This window comes from Sciurus carolinensis, chromosome 6, assembly GCF_902686445.1.
Source record: "Sciurus carolinensis chromosome 6, mSciCar1.2, whole genome shotgun sequence".
Lineage (NCBI taxonomy): Eukaryota > Metazoa > Chordata > Mammalia > Rodentia > Sciuridae > Sciurus > Sciurus carolinensis.
In genome coordinates, this window is record NC_062218.1 from 128627409 (window position 1) to 128650869 (window position 23461).

A 23461-nucleotide genomic window follows, 5' to 3' on the forward strand; every position below is an offset into this window, starting at 1 on the left:
AGTTCTGCATTTGCCTCTCTGTTTCATCTCCCTTTGAGTGTCCAAACAAGCCTGTCTCTTCCAGAAGGCCTTCCCAAATCCAGGTGTCAAATATGTCATCAACCCAGGGCACCACTGACTCCCTGCTTTACTCCTTTCCTTTCTCAGAAGCCTCCCTGTGCTAATCAGCCAAAGACAACTCTTTACTTGGGTTTACCGTTTCTTCAGGAAATCATGAGCTTCTGGAGACCATGGCCCACACTTTCTCTAAAGTTCTTCCCTGGTGTCTGGTTGAAGGTCCCTGAGCTAGATGTGTTGTCGGGGGTTCCATGATCCCATTATGGTTGGTAACTAGCCAGGACCTCCATCTACTGTATCACAGCTAAGCTCTAGAAGAGATGGTGTCCTGCATCTCCTGCATGATTTTAGAAGAGCTTCCTGTTCTTCATCTTTGGTAGGGTGCACTGGTTTGCAGAATGGATTTCATGCCAGTGCGACTTCCCCAAAGGTTAACAGAGGTGGCAGTCACAATCCTAATAATGAAGCCAAGCACCAACAGTGCCCCCATCATCCAGGTGAGGATGGAATTAGCTCTGCCTCTTGTCTTGCTCTTGGAGAGCAAACTGGTCTGGGGAAAGATGAAATAGAAAGTAACAAGCAGAAAGCGCTTGACCTTCCCCAGTTCTAACTTGGTCTCGGACAATAGCTCAAACTCAGGGGAATGTGTGTTTTCTCTCTGTCACTGAGAGAATTCAGAAATCACATGGGAAATATGCCAGGCATTTGCCAATTTAGGATTTAAGTTACATTTTAAATTCTGGGATGGAGCTCAGTAATAGAGTGCTTGCCTAGCATGCTTGAGACCTTGGGTTCAATCCCCAGTACCGCAGAAAGAATAAAAATCAAATTCCTTTTGGAGCTCTTCATGTTTATACAGATTCTATATCTGAGCAAACAAGATATTTGTTACTTCATTGTAGAAAGAAGAGGAAGTTATCACTCTCTCACTTCATTAGATTAAAAATCTAAATCCAAAAGAATTAGTGTTCAGTGTGGATTCCAAACTTGGCACCATGAGAGCTAACTTGTTTGTTCAAATAAAATACCGATATTAGATCATCCTCACATCTCCATGTCTGTCTTACTTAGCTTGGGCTGCCATAACAAAGACCTCAGACTAGGTGGCTAAACAAGACACTTATTTTTACACAGTTATGGATACTGGAAGTTCAAGATCAGAAAGCCAGCGTGGTTCTGGAGAGGGCTCTACCTGACTTTGAGACAGCTGCTTCTTGCTGTGTGCTCACAAGGCCTTTCCTCAGCGTGTGCTCATGGAGGGAGGAGGAGAAAGAGGAAGAAAGAACTAATTTTCCTGTTTTTGAAAGGCCACCAAACCTATCGAATTGGTCCCCCACCCATAGGACCTCATTTAACCTTAGTTACCTCCTAAGAGACCCATCTCCAAATGCGATCACACTGGGAGACAGGGGAGAGGTTGGGGGTTCAACATATGCATTTGGAGAGGGTCACAATTCAGCTCATGGCAATACCTGTGATGAGCTTCACTAATGCCTCAAGTTCAAAGTTCTTCCAGCCTGGGCATCTTTCTCCTAGGTAGATGTCTGTGCTTAGACTGTGCAACCCACTTTCTTACAAGAAACCTGTCAAAAAAAAAAAAAAAAAAAAAAAAAACACTCCATCCAGAACCTATCATCTTCCCATTGCTCAGGTCAGCCCCACCTCTCTGCAATCACCATTAAACCGCAGAGATAATTACTCACAGAGGCCCTCAGTCCTCCCACATAACCTGAAGCCATTGCCATTTGTCACAACAGATCATTTCTTGAACTCCGACAGCCAGCCTTGGGAGCAGGAAGAATGCTCATTTTCCTCACCCTGCCAGAGCTTCAGAAAGAACTGAGCTCAAAATAGATGCTATTGAAGCAGGAGACACACAAGGAGGTACACAGCCTATCAATACCTCCATGCTGGCCTCGCCTCACCTTCCAAGCCTATTGACTGTGTGAGAACCATGGCTAGAAGCTTTGTAATCTGAAACCATTAAGTATTCATGGGGCTGGCAACCACAAATAGAAAATGAATTGGATCGCTCTCTTTCAAATTAGTATAATGACATTATCTGGGAAATGATAAAAAGGAGTTCAAAATATGGGCTTGAATTTTTGTCTCACTTTTCTGCTCAGGATCTTTTCTCTGTCTTTCACAATGTTCCTTTCCTGGTGGTTTGGAGACCCCTGTGTTCCGTGGCATATTCCCAAGAATGAGAGAGGCCAACTTTGACCTTGTATATCTTTTCTGTTTCCAAGTCAGAAATTCAACTGTTCCTTCTTCTGCACCTTACTGTTGATCCCCCAGCTCTCTGAAGTTCCTCCTGAATGTCTTATGAATGTGCATCTCTTCTATATCCTACCTACCTTTTCTCTAGTGTAAGCTTCTCTAGACTTCTCACCTTGGGGAGACATCCCTGCCTCTTAGTAGTCTCAGTGCCTGCAGGTTCTCTTCTGTAATTCATCCTCCAAACAGAAGCCTGAGACATCCTTCTTGCCACTTTTTCTTTGTGAAGCCTTTTAGTGGTTCCTGGTGGCTCTCAGGATAAAGTCTACCCATTGCAGTATGGTAGACAAAGCCCATGTGACCTGGTCACCCAGCTAACTAATGATGTCACCATGCACCAGGCCTCCAGAGGATGCTGAAGAGAATGAACTAGCCATGTGAGATGTTACCCTGAGTTTAGTCTTACACACCTCTTTAATCCCAACCCTCAAGGGTCCAGGAGTCACACGGGTGGAGGGGGAGCTGCAGACACACAACAAGTAGGCCCTTGTCCCTAAGCTGGAGGTATCTAAATCACAACAGGGATGACTTGTCTTGAAGACCTCTTCCTCCTCCCCTGGGTTTGACTTCAAAGGAGTTCCTTTGCCAAACAGTGTCTTAAAGAGCAAAAATACCCCACAGGAAGTTATGCCCATTTAAATCCCCACTAATGATCGGATTGAGAAACTTCTAAAATCACAGGGCTGCCCTTCCTATAGAGATAAACTGAAAGCACCTTCACAGAACAATGTTTTAAATAAATCATCCCCAAAACAGACTCTTCTCTCCAGAATAGCCCCATTCCATTCATATGCGATTACAGTTGTCATTTTGCACAACATGAGAATGACTTTGACAGTTATGCTGATCCAGGGAGAGAAAGGGGAAAAGTCGAGCAGGACAGATTAGTTCTGGAAAATTAGGCATTTGCTGGGTCACCCTGGAGCTTTCAGCTTTGAATTTGGCCTCCCAGAGCATTAAGTAGGCCTGAATTGCTAAAATGGTTCTAAAATGAGAATCATCCTAGTGCCAGTTGCACAAAGCAATTCTTGGGCTGCCAAACAGATGGGAGCTGTGCGGAGATCAAAGGTTGCAAACAACGCAAAAGCACAAGTCATAGCTGCACCACCACATCTTGGACACAAAAGTCAGAGTGTAACTTGAGCACTCCCAGATCCCTTCCCAGGAAAGCCATTCTTCCATTGAAGGAGTCCCCACCATGAGGAACGCAGACCCAACTGGTGTTTAAGTTGAGGAAGCTCCGCTTGCCGCCCACTTCCCCACTCAGTTTTTATGCTCTCCTAAACACACTATGCCCTGAAAGCTACCTAGAGAACCCTGCACTCTGTATCGCCAATCACAAAACTGTCCATTTTTTCCAAAAGGAAAAGGTAGATACCTCTGACTGGAGGCTTCATGCTGGAAGGTCAGGGTCAAGACCAGAAGAGAAGGGCACACAGCCTCACACATTCCTTGTCTTCCATCCTGGCCTGTCCTTTGTGGGTAGACTGTGCAACAGCACAGAGGTGGTGCTGCCACCTTCAGGCCAGGCCCAGTGGGGAACATTGTGGCACATGGTGGCCAGATGTGGGATGCACAATTAGAGCCGTACTCAGACTGATAGCCGTCCCTTCTTTACCTCTTACCTTTCACCTTCCACCTTCCACCCCAGAAAGGAGAGAAATCTCTAACTTGTAACACTCCATCAGCTGAGGCCCTTGACTTGATGCTCAAGTCAAGGCTTGGTTTTGTCATTCCCATTAGAACAGGAACAGAGCCATGGCAGTTTTCTCCGAGCTTTCCTCAGGGGACAAGGTGCTCAACTATCAAAGGTGAGGAAGAGGTTTCTAATTTGAAAGAGCACTGGGAAGAAACCATTCAAGGAGGCCTCCTGGGACTATAGTAGAGACGGGAGGAAGCCAGCCAAGTCTGAGGGAATTAACTGGGCACAAGAGCATCCTGCATTCCAGACATGATTCTGCAGAAGGGTGACTGTGGCCTATCTCAACAATCTGCCACATCCACTGGAGTCATTCATTCCTCAGCATAAGCATAATCCTTTCCCAAGTCCAGGGTGATGGAGGTGGAGATGATCATCCACTGGGTTCCCAGAAGGTTCATGTGGGTAAATTGATCAGACCATGAATCTCTGGGGTCTTGGTACCTGTAGCAGTTTCTGTTCCCCCTTGACTCACCATTCTCATGTCAACCCTATGGCTTCCAATTGCAATCACCTGAAAGTTTTTGCCCTAGAGTGTTCTCTGACCAGTGGAACCTGCCCTGTCCATGCGCAGAGCAAGCCAGATGGATTGGGGAACTCAAACCCGCACCATTGGGAGTCATGCCCACTATGATGGTTGGGGGGTTGAAGGATCAATACCCCAACTCCCTTGCTCTTGAAAATTCTGAGTACATTCTTTCCTGTTTCTCAGAGTTCTCAGGTCTCAGTTGCCCAGAGTTACTGGGTTTCTTCTCTTCCCTCTCTTACTTTTTCCCCTCTCCCCACCACACAACCCCAGTGTCTCTTGGGACTAGAAGTCAGGTCTATGTGACTCCATAGCTCAAAATCTTCCCATAACACCAGGCTGACAATACCCCTGACCCTTCTGAACCTGACCACCCCTCAGAGGCAGACAGTGAAGGGGGGCACTGTAGACTCCTGTCTTCAGAGCCCAAGCTGGCCTCTGAGGCAATTGCTAGTCCACAGGTGCTACATTCTTGGCATTCCATGCCTGCTCTCTGTATTCAGATTCCAACCCAGGTGTTTGGCTGTATGTCCAAATGCAGGAGTTTTTCTTTTCTTTCTTTAAGCTGGGCTGCTTTTAAAAGGCTATAATGATAGAGGTTCTGGCACAGGATGCCCCTTCAGGTCCATTCCAATCTTAAATTTCTGTGAAATGATTCACGTAGCCCAAGGCAGAGTAGGAAATATAATGAAATCTATCCCTCTTAAAAAGTCACAGTTTAATATTTGTTCTAATTGTTGGGGGCTTTATGAAAAGAGACTGCAGCCTAATTTTGGAAATTAACCTAGCACCAGCTGCAGCTTCCTGGCCCCAGTTTTGTGAACATATATCCTTGTCTTCACACATGTGCTCATCTGGACATGGGGTGGCCTCCGGGGGCTGAGGCACGCAAGATGAAATCCCACAAATCTCCATTATTAAATCCATGATATATTTCAAATCCCGCCCTCCACCTTGGTAATGACACCTCAGACATCCTCCAAAGCAGGAGGGAGAGGGGACGTGGGAACAAAAAGATGGAGAGCAAGTCCCCTGTTGTTCGTCCCACACTCACCAGCCTCTTTTCTGTCATACATCTGGAATGGTGAAGGGAAGTCCATCCTTGGGGATGGGTCACCTCTTTTAGTCCTTCCAGCCCCATGAAAGACTGCCGAAGGGACTGTCACCCACTGGCAGATGGAAATCTACCTGACTTTACCTCCCACGGTTCCTCTCCTCAGGTTGCTTGAGCTAGTCCAGACCCACTGGGATGATCGTCCCAGGAGGCCCCAGGGGCCCACATCTGCTCTGATTCTTCTTCTGCTCTCTTTCCCATCTTACCTTTGTCCCTCTCCCCAAGCATATGTGTGGAAAGCTGCTGAAATTCCAAGTGGGATTCATCAAAGGACAGCCTAGCCCCAAAGAGGAACCTTCTAGATATCCTGCATTTGCCTCATACCCCTTAGGGATTAGCCCCAGGCTCCTTGGGGTATAGACTGATCCCCTTCTGAAGCCATAGTACCTCTAGAGAAAGGCTTTGGGAATACTTTACTAAGCCTTGGGCAATTGGGGAGGGGGGGTGACATTTATTGTAATACCATGCCTTTCAGGAGTAACAACTCTATACCACCTCCTCAAATCCTACCCATTCCTCAAAACCTAGCCAAATGCTGCCTTCCCTAGAAAGTCCTCCCTGATTGCCTGTGCCAAAGGCTTCCTTCCCATCCCCAAAGTCATCTGAGCCTGTTTGCAAGGTGCCTCATATCACCACCCCTGGGTGCAGCCTCCAGTGTGCAGCAGTTCCTGACAGGCAGGGTCTGTCTCCTTCATCTCTGGTCTGTTTTCCACTCTCCACCTCAGCATAGAGCCTTTTTTCTGAGAAGATATGCTCAATGTTAAAGGAGGGAGGTGGGTAAACCAGGAACTCTTCAGTTCCCACAGTGACAATCATAACAATAATCTTGTTACCAGGCATCTCTAATACCTCTCCAGAGGAAAGAGGCTAGGCTATAATGCTCTCTGCTCCAGAAATATTCAGAATCAAATTGGTAGGAAAACAGATTTTATTCCAAACCAGCTTTTGAAAGAAGATGGAAGATTTCCAAAATCCCTGAAAATAAGCAGAACTTTTGCAGAAGAAGACTCAGGGAAGTGGCAAAAGGCAGGAAATACACATACATAGATTTAGTTATTTTGCCTTAGACCTGAGTGCACAATCTCCAGTCTCCACTACCATCTTCTTTGGAGCCTATGGACAGGCGGGGTAGGGCTGGGCTCACAGCCCTTTAGCTTCCTTCTCTCAGCAGTAGACATTTGTTCTCAATTCAGAGAAGTGATGGCTCCCAAATTCAGTCTGTTTCAATCTCATCTCCCCCAATGTGAACAGCAAAATATACCATGTGTGCATGATTCAGTGCTGATAGGACTGGGTGAGCCACGGCTCCGCCCATACTACGGTCAGCTCTCTTTTACAGATGGCGACTTTTCATTCAAGTGGAGATGGAAGGACAAAGGAAGAATGAGGAGGAGGAGCAGGAGGAAGGGGGAGTCCCTGTATCAGCCAAGATCCTGCCAAAAAAGTCTGAAGAACACTGGAAGAAGTGTTTAATACAAGGAACTGTGTAATGAGGAATTCAAAGAACAGAAAGGCCAAACAGGGAACCTAGGGCTCAGTACCAGCCAGAACTTACCCCAGCTGAGCTGGAGGATGCAAGGAAGGAGATGGCATCACTAGAACTCTAGAGCCAGGGCCACCAGTTAGGAACCAGGGCACAGAGAGGCTGTCCATGAAATTGGAATTACAGTGGAGAGACAGACAGTAAGACAGTAAGACAAACACCATCCTTAACAGAGAGGAGCAAAGATTCCTTCCTCTTCTCCTTCTCTGCTTCCTCCCTCCCTCCCTTCCTCCTGTCCTTCCTTCTACCCTCCAGTCACCTGCTGTGCCTCCCCCTGGCCCAACATAGCCAGAGGCCAGAAGGGAAGGGAAGTAGCATTGGTTGAGCAATCAGCCACCCTAGAAGGCAGACAGCAGAGGATGAAGTAGAGAGAGCAGCAGTCCAAGGACCCGGACTTTCTTCAGTTCTCTCACAACATGCATCTCTGCCCTCTGCCATCTGCTGTGAAAGCCTGCTGGGCTTTCCTTTGCTCATAAATGACCTCTTTTCTCCCTGTATTCAAGCCAGGTCAGGAGTGGGGCTGCTTCTGTGAGTCTATTCCAAGAAGACAATCAGCCAGGCCAGGGAGGGCCCCTAGCTGGACCTGGGATGATCAGTCCCCAGCAGGGCACGTCTCATTTGGTCAACCTGGGATTGAGGGCAGCACAGTGAAAGGAAGTCCCCCAAGCTTGCCAACAGGCCCTGGAGAATTCAGAAGTGCCCAGCTCCCTAACCCACCCCATACAGTCCAGTGGGCCCATAAAGTCAACATTCAGGGTCATAAGGTCAGGCACTGCCTCTAATTCACTCTGAAGAAGGCACCAGAGTGGTTTGGTCCATGAGAGGGTAGAATTGGGAAGCCTCTCTACACACACACACACACACACGCTGGAATTCTTTGGACATTTCCCCAAAGTTGTCCTTAAAACAGATCCTTTTCTTTCCCCCTTGATACACCAAGGGTTTGGCTTGAAGACCCAGTGTTGTAACATGAAAAAGCCACTGTTCACCAGAAACATCAAAATCTGGAGACCAGTGACAAGTAATGCTGGGAACAACCATCTGAATTTAAGCAGAGCTCATGTGCCCGTGAGTGTTTGGACGATGACACGGAAGAAATCCCACTTTGCGGAGAAACAGCTGGGTACTTAAAAGCTTTGTTTATACTTTAGCATCTGCTTCAGGAATTTGACATGTTAAATAAACTCATTGCCACCCACCTTGTCTAAACTTTCATCAGAGAAATAAGAAGGGACTGGTGAGGGCAGGTAGGACTGCTGGCTCGTCCCTGCCCAGGAAGTCTCGTCCTCACCACCCCAAGTTAGCCTGTGCCCGCACACACACACACACTGTCTGATAGGACTGGGTTTTCTGCATCAAGGTTCAGCCTTGGTTTTAGCATGTGCCCTTGGCCTTTGGAGAGCCTAAGGGGTGTCCGACCCACAGGTGATGGGACAGTTAGGAATTCGAAGGCCAGCAGTGGCAGCTTGGCTCATAGTCTAGAAATCACCAGCATAATCAGGGCAGTGGGGCACTGAAACGGATGCACTCCTGGAGCTGGCCCACTCCTGCCCCTCACCAGAATGTGGCCCCAGTGATCTTTATTCTGGCAGGTGTCACAGCCAGCACTGGCAGGAGAGTCTGAGGAGGTTTGTTTCTCAAATTTCTACCTTCCCTGTCAACGACTTTCTTCCCCCTGTTCTACCTGGGGGCATCAAAAAGAGCCTCCAAAATGCCCTAAACCACCACATCCCATAAAGCCTGCATCAGGTATCCTGGGATCAGAGGACATCGACAAGGAACTAAACCTTAAACCCCAAAACAAACGCCCCAGTGGAGATTGCAGGAGTGGGGGTCCATGGTAGGACCCTGTCACTCCATACCTGCCCCTCAGAGAGCCTCCCATTCTACCTAGAGGAGCCCATGTCCCTCTGAGACTCCAGGAAAACAGTGATGGAAGAGTGGATGGGAAAGATCCTAATCAGTTAGAGCTCTAGAAACACCTAGAAGTTCATCTTTCAGTGAGGAATCTTGTCCTCCTTGGTCAGGTCCCAACAGCCCTCCTAGCCTTACCTCATGCTGCTCCTACCACACACCCCTCATCTGGTTCTCAAGGTCCCTCAATGTTCAGGACACACTTTGGGGTCTCCTACTGTGCAGCTCAATGCCTTCACCCTTGACCTTTGTTCTCTTGTAAGGCTCTTTTCCACCTGGGAACCTTTTATTGTCAAGGACCAAGTCAACATCACTTTTGCCCAGCTTGAGGCAATTATCCTTTCCTCTAATCTCCACGACTGGTAAGGCCCTTATCTTAAATAAAAAGACAGTGAGGACCTTTGAGCTCATGGCTTATCTTCTCCCATGGACGTAGAGACCCCCCAGAATCAAGGATCGGGGTGTGTCACCAGGCCAGCTCATGGAGAGATGCTGTCTTGCTTGATTGTGGTAGCAGTCCCTCATCACCTGATTTGGATGGACAATTCTGTTCACACATCTGACCTGTTGGCCACAGACATAAAATGGCAGAAATCTCCCCCGTCACCTGATACATGTAAGAAGATGCCAAACCACACCTGCCCCAAACACATACTGTCTTTTCCACGTATCTACACACTCAAATAAGTGTCATACAAACACCAAGGTGAAACGTTTTGATAAACATTTTGAAAAAGCTTCCTCTAGGCTTGGACTACTTTAAAGAATCCCCTTCCTTGCCACTACTTACTTAAGAAACCCTGTTAAAATGGACAAACCGGGAAGGCATATTCACATTCTGAGGTTGGGGTCGAATTCCAGTTTCCCTGCAACTGCATTTTCCAAGGTCATTGCTGCACCAATGACACAGAGCTGCCATCATCTATTCACCAGTGTGCTAGGCTCATTTTATATTTTTCTTCATATTAACGTTTAGATAACTCTCTTCTATTTAAACTTAGTTTCATTCATTCAGTGCATCTTATGTTTCCCAATACCCACCAACCTAATGCAGAACTGTGGACATTTCAAAAAGTCTGTATATAACGTAAAATCTCTCCCCCCAGGCCATGCATGTCCCACTTGGGGACAGTCCCAGTTTGCTCTGCCCACCTCCTGATGCTGGGAACCGAATGTCAACATTGATCAGGAATCAGCACAGTGGACACAGTGACTGCCTCCTGGGCTCTCAAAATGACTTATGAACCCTGCCCAGCAACTCCCCAGGGCCCAGCCAAGAAGTTTACTGAGCGGAATTTGCAAAAGCTGAAAGGCAGAGGGTAGAAAGTCAAAGCCCGGCTTTGTGTTCATTTCAGGGAATAACCACACCCGCCCCAGGCGCCCGCCTACCTCCTCCCCATCCTCACAGTGCTCCTGCAGATGCGACAGTCAGCATAGGAAGCCCTTCCACATACACATCCAAGACCTGCAGGCCCTGGGGAAGGCAGGGCTGTAGAGCACTGCCACCTCCTCACAGGACCTGGGGCAGGAACCATAGCAACAGCCATAATAATGACAACCTGCATTCCCAGCAGTCTTGCTCTCAGGTGCCAGGCACATTTTGTACAGAACCTGGCACTACTCGATGCTGAGTGATAGATAACCTTCTGCGAGGCTGGGGAGAACAGGAGAGCCACACAAGTCTAACCGTGATTTACTGGGCACCTCCTCTGTCTCAGCTGGGACAAACACTTGCATTACTTACACTTAAGTTCACCTAGCCCCTCAAGGTACTTATTACCAAAGGAGAACTTGTTTGTAGAAAGGGGTCCTAGAGCTCAGACTGCTGAAGGAAGGGACAAGCCCAAGGTCACATGGCTCCTTCATGGTCCAACTGCAAGAGGCATAGTGCACACCCAGTCTATGTGGCTACAACATCCTTGAGCCTTCAGCTGCTTTTCCAAACATAAGCCCAACCCTCTGCAGCCATGCTGGTGTCTTTGGGCAGACACTAACACCTTTTGGGGTGGCCTGCACTGTCTGAGGCTGTGAGCATCAGGTCAGTGGGGAGCACCTGGCTTCAGAATTCCCCACCAGCTGATCTGGGCTAGCAAACTGGCAGGACCTTGGCAGGAGGCTGGGTGCTGAGATTGAGTGTAAGAGGCAAAAAAGCTCAGCCAGGGAATTATAGCAGCAACCTTGGGGCTTTCCAAAAGCAAACTTTTGACACTAAAGGTCTTTTCCTTTCAAAGCAACAGAATCAAGAAGGATTGTCCATATACCATACCCTTTGTAGAAACGGCATGTTGACAAGCAGTTAATACAATGCCTCAGGACCTTGACATTCAGGTCTCCTGTGTGCTGGGTGCAGGGAACCTGCAGTGAGGGTAACTCAGAAGGGGCTTTGACCTCTCTGCCCCATGAGCCGCCCCTGACTCTGCCCGCTGCTCTCCTGTCCCTCCTCATGCTCCATGCTCCTCCACACAAGCTGATTTCCATGTGTCTCTGCTTCACTGATCTTCCTGCTAAATCCAGGACCACAGACCTTTTAACTATTACCATTTTTTAAATAAAACTCAGATCAAATCTTTTGCCCAGTCTTCTCTGTTCTATTACCTTTTCACTAACATTTTTCTCATGACAAATATATTACATGAACCAAATTGGAAAATCTAAAAAGTATAAAATTTAATTTATAAAAATTGCTCAAATCTAACTGCCCAAACATAAAACTCCATTAACATGTAAATATATGGTGTCCATCCTTCTCTCTGTCTTTTTTCCATGTCTCTGATTATTTTTAATTAAAAAAGGAACCATGCTATATATAACTTATATTGTAGTGTTTTCACTAGTACCTTGTGAGCGTTTTCTCATGTCATTTAATGACAGGGTTCTTCAAAAACATGATTTCTAATGACTACAGAGCATTCATCATATGAATGGGCCATAATTTAGTTAATCATGACCATATTGTTGGCCATTCCAGCTGCTTCCAATTTTTTTCTACTAAAATAATGCTACAATAAATACCAGCACAAATAAGTCTATACGTGGACCTCTGACTCTTCCTCAGGATAAATTCATAGATGTTGAATAGCCTGGTTTCTCCATATGGATATTTTTCAAGTTCTCAATAGAAAGCATATCAGAGAACGGGTTCAGTGTGACCACTCATCACCTGGATATCAAAGAGGCCATTTCACTGCATCCTCAGCATCACTGGACCCTCTAATATTTAAAGTCCTGTCCCTCATGAAATACAAAAAATGATATATTGTTTTAATGTACATTTTTTGAATGTTAGTGAAGTTTCACATTACTCCATATGCTTTTGGCCTTTTTCTTTCTTCTTTTGTGGTTTGATTTCATGTACTTTGACCTTCTTTATTGTTCATTCATATTTTTTTATTGAACTATAAAAAATATGGAAGATAATATAAGTATTCCTTCATATTGTCTTCTGGCTTTAGGATGGTAATTTTGACATGTTTCCCTTTCACTCACCTGGAATGTATTTGGATGTGTGGTGTATGGCAGGAGTTCCCACACTTTAATGGAAATTAGGTACCCAATACCCCACACCCTGATGTGGGGCTTGAGAATTTGCATTTGAAGATGTGCTCCAAGGAAGTCTGATGCCTGTGGACATGCTTCAATACACACTGACATAAAGTAAGAAGCTATTTTTTAATGGTTGAATTTCCTCAATGAATTTATTGAATAACTCTTTCTTTCTAATTGCTCTGAACTACTGAATTGGATGGACATAATACCTTTATTTTATTTATTTTTTTAATGTGATGCTAAGAATCGAACCCAGCGCCTCACATGTACTAGGCAAGTGCTCTACCACTGAGCCACAACCCCAGTCCTTGGATTTATTCTTAAACATTGTTCTCTTCTGTGGATCTATCACTCAGTTCTTGTGTCAGAATCATCATTTTACCATTAGCAATATTTCAGAAAATACAAAAATATCTGTACATAGAAATCTCCCTGCAACTGTTATTTTTCAAAAATTTTGACCATTCTTGCCAACTTGTTAATTTCCAGATAATCTTTATAAAGTGTATCCCAATAATCCTTTTAGAATTTATCTCAGTACTCCCATAAATAGAAAACTTAATTTAGAGAAATTAGTATAAAATAATAGTGATTATCTATCAAATCATTTCTATGTAGCAAGCACTGCTCTGAGCCCTTTACATGTATTAAATCATAACTGTATGTGGTAGATATTATTATCTTCATAGATGGGAAAATTGAGACCCAAAAATACTTAGCAACTTGATCAAGATTACACACTAAGTAGTAAATTTGGCACTTGAATCCAGGTAATTTAACTACAACATTTCTCCTTTTAGCTCACATGCAGCTCACTGTCTTGCACACTTCAGAACACATAGTCTTCTGCTTCATTAATATGGTATGCTTTCCCACTAATTCAAATCACCTTTAATGACTTTTGGAAATGCTTTTTAGTTTTTATAGATATTGATCCTGTTTCTTATTCATTCTTATTCATTTTGTTACTAGATATTTTATGTTAGACAATTGAAATGAGATCTTTAGTATTAAATACTTTCCCAGGTGGCTATGATACATATGAAAGATAAAGCATTTATGCTATCTGATTACCCCACTGAACTCCCTTATTAAAGATAGTAATAGTTCTATTAAGACTTTTAAGTGTCCTTGGAAGGTAATTAAACAACTTTAAAATAATGGTAGTTTGGGTTTTTCTTTTCAATAGCTATGGCTTTTGTTTCTGGATCCGTGTCTTTTTGCATAGAGTGATATTAAGTAGACATGGTAGAGAGGAGACATTCTTATGATATTGCTGGTTTGAATGGCAATATCTCTACTGTTTTCCTGTTTTCCACAATGTTTGCTGATAATTTAGAAAAATATTCTTTATATGTTAAGAAAACAATCTTTGTTCAACACCATTTTAAATTTTTAACTATTTCTGATAAAAATCTAAAAATTTTGCTTCTTTCCCCTTTAAAAGAAGGTTTGAATATAATTTATACTGAATATTCAGAATCATTGACTGAACATCTATTACTGTAATATTTCAAAGCATATGAAACTCTTTTGCCTCCTATTAATTCATCCCCCAATACTATGTTTCCTGAAATTGGCTCTCTGCTTATTATGCTACTTTTCTGTGCTATTAGTTTGTCATTTCTTACTGATGTCAAAGTACCTACCTTAACTTACCCCTATTTGCTCTTCCAATTTTTTGTAGACATACAAATTAGAAAACTCTACTTATTAAAGTTATGTATAAGGTGAAAATAAACTCTCTGAAAGCAACTTCATATGAGGAAGAGTGAAAATACTGTTACCTAATACATCTTGGACCATTTGGACTGTTCAATAAACTCCTCTTATTCAGTGGTTGTCAGCTCTGAGCTGGAGAGGAGAGGATTCCTGGTAGCTGAAGTATTAGTCAGGAAAGTAAACATAGGCATGATTTAAGAATTTCAGTGACAACAAAGGAGTAAACAACTCAGTAAAACAGAAAATCAAATTAATTTCAACACATTTTACAATCATTCAATAGGCTTTCTATAAGCTTATTGAAAGTTTTCATCTCAATATATGATGAAAGACATTGTTAACAATGTCCTCACTACTCTGGAAAGGGGATGGAAGGGGAAGGGAAAATAGCCCATCAGCACAAGTGAACCTGCCTGCTTATTTACATTCCACACTTGCTGAAGTACCTGTACTACATAGGCATGAAGCTCTGGCTAGGAACTCTAGGGGTACATATTCCTGCAAGTCAAATATATCAAACATGCATAGTAATAATAATCAGCAGCAGCACATGGGTGAGGGTTGGTGCTGGAATTTTCAGGCCCAAAGAAACAGTTAGGCAGGAAAGTCAGAAAGGGGGAAAATGGGTGCCTCCTCCATGTGCCCTAGAGGAAAAGCCATGAAAACATGTCTGTGCACTGTACAGGGATGCTGGAGTCACTACGTCCCCTCTGTGGATTCTCCCTGATGGAGCTGGCCCCAGGCCAGTCCTCAGTTCCAGACTGGGCTTGTTTTCCTGGCACCTGGGAAGATTCCACATATCCATCTCTCACTTTTGTTACCAAATGGCCTACAAACATTTACTTTAAATAGGTACACATTTATAACTGACTTTTAAAACCAATTTTTTTCATTGTAAAGAAATATATGCACATGTTTAAAAAAACAAGCAGTAAAAATAGATATGCAGTTAAAAGTGAATCTCTCCCATATTGCAGTATCTCAGACAATCTTCTCAACACAACCATTGATTTCTGGGGTATCCTACTAGAGATATCTGCCTATATGAATATACATCATCTCCTTTTCTATATAAATGATATTTAATTACTTGTCTTAAAAATGGAGTTAGTCCTTAATGGAATGAGCTTATACTATCTCCCATGATCCTTGTAAGGAAGATTTGCAAGCCACGTACCAGAAGAGGTAACAGGACCACTGTGTGTCCCTCTGTCTGGAACATGGCTCTGCAGTTCTGCACCACTCTCTCTTCATATTATGACTCAACAGAGGTCGCCCTCAGAACTGAGTCTTCATCCAGGTACCCTCTTCTCTATCTTGAATCCTTGTATGTTTTCTTCATACCATATAACATGGTATACAACTATTTAATTTGTCCATTTATTTACCCATTTACCATTAGTCTTTTCTCATGAAACAGCAATTCCTCCAATGCCAAGACCATGATTGCTCTGTCACTACTGTATTCCTGGCACCCACCATGTGCTACCACATAACAGGTGCTTGGTGTGTTCTCAGTGAGTAAATAGTCATCTTATGACTTTACACAGCTCCCTAACTTCCTGAGTGAGGGATTGGTGAGGTGGTATGAGATCAACAGGGTCAGAATTAAACCAAATTACAGATGAAAAAATAGATTTGGGAGGAAGCACAACTTGCCCAAGGTCACACAATGGATCAGTGGTGAAGACAAGTTATAAATCAGACAGTGTGACTCCAAGACCCACATGCCTTCCACCACCTCCAGGAAATGCCAATTTTTGTTGATTGAAGCTCAACTTCCAAAATATCAGTTGTTTTCAAATAGGATCCCCACTTGATGAAAATCTACATATAAAGGGCCACCACCTCCTCATACTCCTTCTTCCAATTAAGATCTGAGGGTATGTCCCAGGCTACCCTGGAAAGTAGCAAGCCTCTCTTGGGGAACAAACTATTCTCTACATTCTCCCTGGGCCTTTGGCATGAGAAAGAATTCCATACCTTCCTCCTGCTCAGGCATGGACAGCCTGAGGAGAAGAGGGTGGGGATGGAAGAAGGCCCCTTCCATATCCCATCCAGCCCTCCCACTTCCATCAATCAGTGCTGGCTGCAGTGGGGCAATCCCAGCCTGTGACAGCTCCTCCAGGAACTACCGCCCTGCATGCTCCAGCACATGCCCTGTAACAGCACAACCAAGGTGGAGAGCAGAGGAAGGGTATGGCCCCAAGCGGAATTCTATCCCTTCCCAAATGGATCCAGCTTTCTGGAAACTACCTCATTAGTTGGCCCACTTGGAGGCATTCCAGGCTAATAGCAGATTTCTCCCTCGTGTGAGAAAAGGGCTATTGCTCTAGACAGGAGTCACTCACCTCTGACTTGAGCTGTGCAGACTCAAGCACTGATCTTCATGGCTGAGCCCAGTCTCACTATGGTCACCATTATTTGATAAGTCTAGTACATAATGGCCCTATGACCTTCCAAATCAAGACAGTCATTTATGGAGAAGAAAAGGGGAAGTCTTGATACTTACATCAGGATTTCAGCCATGAATCAGGACTGACCCAGGCAAACTGGGTCACCCTAAGCCAACTATTTTGCTGGTCATAACAGCCTGGAACATATCTCCAAGCTTAGAGCACTCATCCAAAGACTCACTCAACTGTACATCTTCCACTGCCTTTCATTTATTCATTTACAAAATTTCTGATCACTTTCACATCCCTATGATATTCTTCTGAGCTGCAAAAACAAGTACAATTCCCACTGTACGATGAAGAGACAGGGAATATATGATAAGGACACTTACCCAAGATCTCAGAGAAGTCAGTGGCAGAAAAGGAACTAGAACTCAGATCTCCTGACTTCAGTGCTACCACTAACCAACTGTGCCTCCTTCCTCCTCTGTCATGCTGATCTACATAACTATGAAAGGAAAACCAGGCCCCTTTTGAAGTCTCCAAAATGAATTTCCTAGGTACTAACCAGTCACTATTCAGAAGAAATATTCAGCTAAAGAAATGGCTCTCTAACACAATTTCCAGTGGTTAACTTATTCCATCTAAAAGCAGGAAAATAAATATACTCAGATACACGCACACTCCTCATCCAAGGCAATCACCACAGAATATATATACTGTACACGTCTCTGATCATGGCATGTCTTGTTCCAGAGTGTGGTTTGTGGGGATCTCTCCTCCTGGAATTTAAGAATCACTGTCTTCATCCCTGTTACACCCCACTTCTTAAGACAGGTGTCTGGCACACACAGGTGCTGAAATTCCATAAGTAGATGGATGAGGATGAACAGGCAGGTTTATGTGTGGCCGCATGCATGCATTGGAATGAGTTGGTCTCCTTTGAAGGAGTTTGCTAGGCAGCTTTCTGTCACTAAGGAAATGCTTGACATAGTCAAGCTAAAAAGAGGCATGGTTTATTTTGGATTTTAGTTTCAGTTCATGGTCAAATTGGGCCTGTGGCAAAGCAGAACATCATGGCAGGAAACGAACACATAGTAGGGCAAAGCCACTCCCTTCATGGCAGCTGGAGGCAGAGAGAGAAAGAGGAAGGGGCTGGGCTGATATCTCCCTTCAAGGGCACATTCTTAGTAACCTAACTTCTTTCTACAAAGGTTCCATAGCCTACCAATAGCACTCCAGGTTGACAACAAAGCCTTCAGCACATGGGCCCTTGGGGGATATTTAAGATCCAAACCATAAAAAACAGGGTCAGCTATATTTACAGATCTGTGTAGAACCTGATAAGTAGGTCATGGTTAAGTCTGACCTTTGATATCTACTGTTTTCCCCATTAATAATTCAAGACAAGGGTGCAAGAAAGGGGGGGGGGGGGATGAGAGAGGTTGGAGAACATTCTACCTCAAACCAGTGAATATGATGAATACAGAAACCCAAGTTTCTGAGAAGCAGCACCTTCCGGAAGGCAGCCTAGGGCATGAGGAGGAGGAAGCAAGCCAACTCCACTGACACTGTGAGGTCCAGGGGCCTGGGCCACATTCTCTGGGTAAGAGCTCCTGAGAGCAGGATGAGCCCCGCAGTGGTCATGGCAGGACACATGGTGAAGAGGGGGAGGACATGGCCACAGAAGAGAACTGTGGCTTCACCAGCAAGGAATTCTAATTTACTCTCTCACAAGCTGTAGTGGTAATTTCATCCGTTTTATTGTTCCTCTGAACTATAAAAGCAAACCAAATACACATTCAAGGCAGCTTCTCCAGGCCTGGAAAACCTCTCCTTTATGGTTGGGAAGGTTTGTTCAGAGGCCACAAAAACAAACCTGAGGTAGTGATGCTATTTTTCCAAGTAACTCCCTTATTGGACTTTTGACAAGAACACACCCCAGCAAATGTCACTGGCTCCAGAAGGAAGCATGCTGTATAGACCAGGGAAGACAATGGATCCTGAGTGTTTGGGAGAAAAAAAAAAAAAAAAAAAAAAACTGTATTCTGGTTTGGGGTCTGCAGTTCATTAGACAGGGACCCTCAGCCAAGCTACTTACCTTTTTTGAACCTGAATTTCTACATATTAAACAAACTTGACAATGATGCTGGGCCATGGGGAAGATAGAAATCTGCCACAGAACACAGATGGCCACACTGTGACCTTGAAATGCTCTGCAGGCATACAGTGGACTTATCTCTCTATTTAGGGAATTTAAAATCTGATGTGGGGGAATAGGAAAGACAGTAGAATGAATCAGATGTAATTTTCCTGTGTTCATGTATGAATACACTACCAGTGTAATTCCACATCACATACAACCACAAGAATGGGAAGTTGTACTCCATGTATGTACGATATGTCAAAATACATTTTACTGACATGTATAACTAAAGGAACAAATTTAAAAAATCATTTAAAAAATATAATAAAATCTGATATGGTTTTCTGCAGATAAATGCTTCTCAATTATTTAAAATTAAAAGTTGGGCAGAGCACAGTGGTGTGTGCCTGTAATCCCAATGGCTCAGGAGGCTGAGGCAGGAGGATCACGTGTTCAAAGCCAGCCTCAGCAATTTAGCAATGCTGTATGCAACTCAGTAAGACCCTGTCTCTAAATAAAAATTTTTAAAAAGGGCTGGGGATGTGGCTCAGTGGTTAAGTGCCCCCTGGGTTCAATCCCTAGTATTAAAAAAAAAAAAATTAAAAGTTGGAAGCTATAGTCAGATCCTAGCCAATACCGATCATTTTGGGGCCCTCCAATTAACTTTCAGTGGAATCCAAATGAACACATACCCCTGCCTTGTCAAGATAGACATGTGAGTCTGCCCACCTCTCTGAAATCATGGGCATTTTATATGGAAGGAAACACAGAACTGGTGGAGTAAAAGCCAGCACAAATATCTGGGTCTCTGTCTAGAGCAGGCCCAGGCCTGACTTGGTTGCATGTCAATGCAAATCCAGCCTAAGAATTTTAAAACCAGTCCACCCTTGCTAAAAGACCAGATTTTTTTCTCTCCTCTAGGGCTGAGATTGTTCTCACTCCCCTCTGCAATGGCATTGTTTAGGAGAACTCAGTCAATTTTAAGCACTCAATAGCCATATCTTGAATTGAATCATAAATCTGAGAATAATATGGCAAAATATGCAATGCTGACTTCAACCAGCAAACTTCTCTTTGACAACACCCTCCCAAGCCAGGAGCTCATCTCCCCCAAACTTGTATTTTCTGTGATGCAGATATTTCCCTGTTTATCTCTAGAACTATGGTAAAATCAGAAATGTCTCACCCAGCCTGAGACCTCACAATGGCCCCAAATTTAGGACAGAATTCAAGTTCACTAACACTTTCAAAGGTGTGTGTATATGTGTGTGTGTTTTGTTTGGTACTGGGTATTAAACCCAAGGGCCCTTTACCACTGAGATACAGCTTCCAACCTTTCTATATTTTGTTCTGAAACAGGAGCACACTAATTTGCTTAGGGTCTCACTAAGTTGCCCAGGCTGGCCTCAAACTTGGTGGTCCTCCTGCCTCAGTCTTCCAAATTGCTGGAATTATAGGCATGCATTTTAGAATGAGCAAACTTCCTACCAGAAAGTCAAGGAGCAAGCAGTAATGAAGACAATGTTAAATGCTCGTATTTCTGGAAAACAAGTGCTCCAGGTAAGATCAATCAAGAGTATACTGGTGACTACATGGGTGTCTACAGCATTCCTTCAGGGGATGGGGGCCATCCAGGACAGAAGAGACTCCAGAAAAGGAAGGCCATGCTCAGACTTTCTCCCTGGGCATGCTGTCCATGGACAAGGTTGCCAAACAGACATGACCCAAACCCTGCCTGCCATATCCTCCCACTTAGAGATACAATACATTTGGTAATCTCCAAACAAGAATCCCCAGCCTCTCAGAGGAGCACAATATTTATCACTTAGAACTGATCTTGTAATGGGGATGGAGATAGAGCCTGGTATGGAGGAGCCGTCTTTGTTTTGCATTTTTAAATATGATTTTTAAAATTATAAAGTAATTCATGCTCATGAAGCAAATGGAGAAAATTCAAAATGCTATAAAGAAATCAAAACCATCCACATTTTTAGAACACAGAGATAATTATTATTCACATTTTTATAAATGCATATATACAAATAAAATTAGAAGCATAATGTATATAATTTTGCATCCCACAGTCCTCACCTAAAATTACTTAAAAGCATTTTTCAAAGATTCTCAGTGTTTATATTTCACAAACACCCACGTAGCACTTATTCTGTACCAGACACTGTGGTAAGTGCTCCCCAAGCATTAACGCCTTCTGGCAGGCCTATGAGGTGAGCAGTATTATCCCATGCACAGCTGGGGACACTGAGGGATCCCAGAGCAGGCAGGCAGCAGGCTGGAGTTCTCTACCTTGCCTTCAGCTGACTCCAAAGGCATGCCCTTGACCCCCAGGCTGGATGCCTCTGTGAACTGGAGAACCTGACTGTTTATGACTCCACAATAGTCCAGTCTGGTCTCCTATGACCTGGGCAGAGTGATCTTAAAGACCTCAAAGTCCTTTCCAGTCAAGTCCTCCAACTCCCCAAGTTACTCTTGGATCAACTGTAGGAAAAATTTCCTTCCTAAATATCAGTTACCTAAACTGTTGACCGTAAGGTGGGCGTGGGACACACTGGGACCTGCTACTCATAGTGAGCTAGGGAAATGCTGCCTAAGAAACACCCTGGGAAGAGCAGGTGCTGTCACTAAGGCTGTCTGCCTTGGCCTCTCCACGCCTCAGCACAGGGACTTGCGACTCTGCTTACTCTCCAGGGGCGAGGCTGAGTTAGCTAAGTCTCACTTCAGTGCTAACGTGGGGCACTTATACCTACCTGAAGAATGACTTGGAGGGCTGAAGAAATATGGGGTACACAGCAAGCACCTGGCCCGAGCTGGCCCAGGGCTGGGGAAAGTACAGACTGCTTTTATGTTTGCTTGTTTTTAATTTATCATTTATTTGTTCCCTTAATTGAATAGCCACAAGAGCCTGGCCTATTGGGATGGAAAAGACAGATTCTGTAGTCAGACAGGCTGAGATTGACAACTAGGCCTGTGGGAATTTGGGTGAGTTTCTTAACCTCTCTGAACCTCCATTTCCTCATTTGTAAAAGGCACATAACAGAACTCCCCACAAGGGGTTTCTGTGAGGATGAAATGAGATAGTTCTAGTCAAAGATTTTAGCATCTAGCAAGGATTCGGTAAGTCATGGTTATTGGTATTGTTTCTTTACTCCTTGTCCACTTTCTCTCCTTTTCCCGATGCTCATTCTCTTGTCTTACACCAACGAGCCTGAGTCCCTGAAAGGACCCTCCACCTCCCTGCTCCCCCTGGGGCATTAGAGTGTGTAGTCACAGAACAGTATAGGCACTGTGAGGGTCTCTAGAACCATTAGCATCTTATTTCTAAAGAAAGTGCCTTCTCTTTTCAGAACCAGAGAATCTGTGTCCTGCCCTAAGGCTAAATCACCCCATTGCTGACACCCCTTCCTTCTGTCCTAATTGAGGCATTCAGGAAGCTGGCTGTCACCAGCCAACCCTGCCAGCTCCAGAAGGGAGGTCAGCTCCCCAGGCTCTAGGCAGGCATGCCCCTCAGGGACACAGGGAGGGGTGATCTGAGTGATGTGACCAGAGGCAGGGCCAGGCCTGTTAGGAGGCTGTCCTGCCTCATCAGGATTTCCACTCAGCCCTCAGGCTGAAAGAGAGGAATGGGACACTCCTCAAAGCCTGCCTGGTAATTGCAGGAGGCATCAAGCTTAATTAGGCTAATCATCTGCCTGAAGTCATTCACCTTCAACCTCCTAAAAGCACCTTCAGAAAACAATCCTACAGCAGCTGGGAGGCTGGAGGTTTCAGGGCTCTGGAGCTCTGCGTGGAATTCCCGAGGACTCCAGCCCTTCCTCAAGAGTCCCAGGGAAGAGGGAGCCCACTATATCCATGGCCAAGGCAGCCAAAAAGGAACTTCTGGACAATTAGTCCTGAGCCAGTATGCTGACCTGGACAGCAGCACCTGGGTGACATCTTTTATTTTCATTCAGGCCTTTTTACTTGGCTAGTGGAGACCCCACCAAGAAAACTGATGTGCATGCAGGTTCCCAGCGCTCAGTTGGTTCACTCCCATCAGCAATGGCCTCCTGGCTGCTGGGCTGCATGAACAGACAGTGGTGTTTGAGTGTGTGTAACTGACCAACAGACAGACACGCATATCTGTCTGGACAGACTGGGTCTTTACTCAGAAAACTGCATGGAAAGGCTTGGTGCTGTAAAGCCTGGCTGAGAATGAACAGTATTTTGCAACAAGGAAAAAAATATTCAATCTAGTAACTAAATAGAATCCCAATGTCATAACTCAAAAGCTCCAGGAGTAGAGGTGGCCAAAGCATTGTACACAAGCCCACCTATGGTGACAAGGGTGGAAAGAAAACTTCCTAAAGCAGGTTTCATCCCCCAGCTGCAGAAGCCCACTCACCATGGTAAAATCCCATTGACTTGATATGGAAAGTCTAGGTTTTTTCTTTGTGATGGTTTAGGGAAAGTGAACTGGTGAATGCATTGGTGGGGAATGTCTAGCTCCACTGAATCTTCCCAACT